The following is a 1,244-nucleotide window of genomic DNA, read 5'->3' on the forward strand; positions in this document are numbered from 1 at the left end:
CACCTGAATGCTTTCATACTTTAAAAAACTTTAAAAGATTTAATTATTGGCAATGTGTCTATATTCACAATGCTTGACACTGGGAGTGAAATATATTTCAGGGTGGGCATTTTTTTCTTTTGGGATTTGGACTATCATCATAAACATAAGTGACTGAAGATCACTCCTTAAACATTAAAAAATTTCTATTTCAGGTTGGCCGCAGTTGCTGGATGGTAGGCGGTGGCCGTGGCCTGCTGGAGAATGCAAACCCCCTCATCTATGAGCGCTCTGGGGAGTGGCCCGTGACTGCAGGGGAGGAGGACGAGGAGGTTCCCTACAGCACTGATGCACCAGAGATCTTCGATCTTACTCGCTCCATCAATGACCCAGGGCATCCCCTGACCCTAGAGGAGTTGAACGTAGTAGAGCAAGTTTGGGTTCAGGTTAGAGACCCTGAGAGCACAGTGGCGGTGGCCTTCACGCCCACCATTCTGCACTGCAGCATGGCCACCCTTATTGGTTTGTCTATCAAAGTCAAGCTTCTGCGATCCCTTCCCCAGCGTTTCAAGATGGATGTGCACATTACCTCAGGAACCCACGCCTCGGAGCATGCAGTGAACAAACAGCTTACAGATAAGGAGCGAGTAGCAGCTGCCCTGGAGAACACCCACCTACTAGAGGTTGTGAATCAGTGTCTGTCAGCTCGTTCTTAAGCTTGGCTTCTGACTCCCAGCCTGCATACTGGTCTCTACTGGCCCCAGCTGCATCCAGGGGTCATGACTTTGTTTTCTTGAATCAATGACAATGAGAAATTAACATTTTGCATTTTGTAATAAACCTTTAATTTATATTCATTAAAAAATTTCTATTTCAGATTATTTTATTAGACATATTACTACCAATTATAGCTGGGAGTAGAGATGTGGCTTAAGTGGTAAACATTACCCTTGAGCAAAAGAAGTTCATAGTGTTTAGACCTTGATCTCAAGAACTGGGACTAGCACATAAAAAGAGGGCATTGTATTTTAATTATAGTTTATCAATTGTCTTGGAATATATTTTTAGGCACTCTCTCATTTTAAGTGGTGTAAAATATGCTCATTATTCTTTTGGAGAAATTGTAATTTATCAACAACAGAAAGTAGAGGAGCTGGGAAGATGGCTCAGTGTAGAGCGCTTGCCTTGCATGCATGAGGCCCTGGGCTAGATTCCTCAGCACCACATAAGCAAAAAGAAAAAAGCTGGAAGTGGCGCTGTGGCTC

The 1,244-nt window shown here is 43.6% G+C and overlaps 1 pseudogene; it reads left to right on the forward strand.

The window, feature by feature from the left end:
* The first annotated feature begins 212 nt into the window (after positions 1-212).
* LOC138806751 (cytosolic iron-sulfur assembly component 2B pseudogene) lies at positions 213-695 on the forward strand (annotated as a pseudogene).
* Positions 696-1,244: the final 549 nt, after the last annotated feature.

This window comes from Dipodomys merriami, unplaced genomic scaffold, assembly GCF_024711535.1.
Source record: "Dipodomys merriami isolate MVZ:Mamm:240054 unplaced genomic scaffold, mDipMer1.0.p SCAF_407, whole genome shotgun sequence".
NCBI lineage: Eukaryota > Metazoa > Chordata > Mammalia > Rodentia > Heteromyidae > Dipodomys > Dipodomys merriami.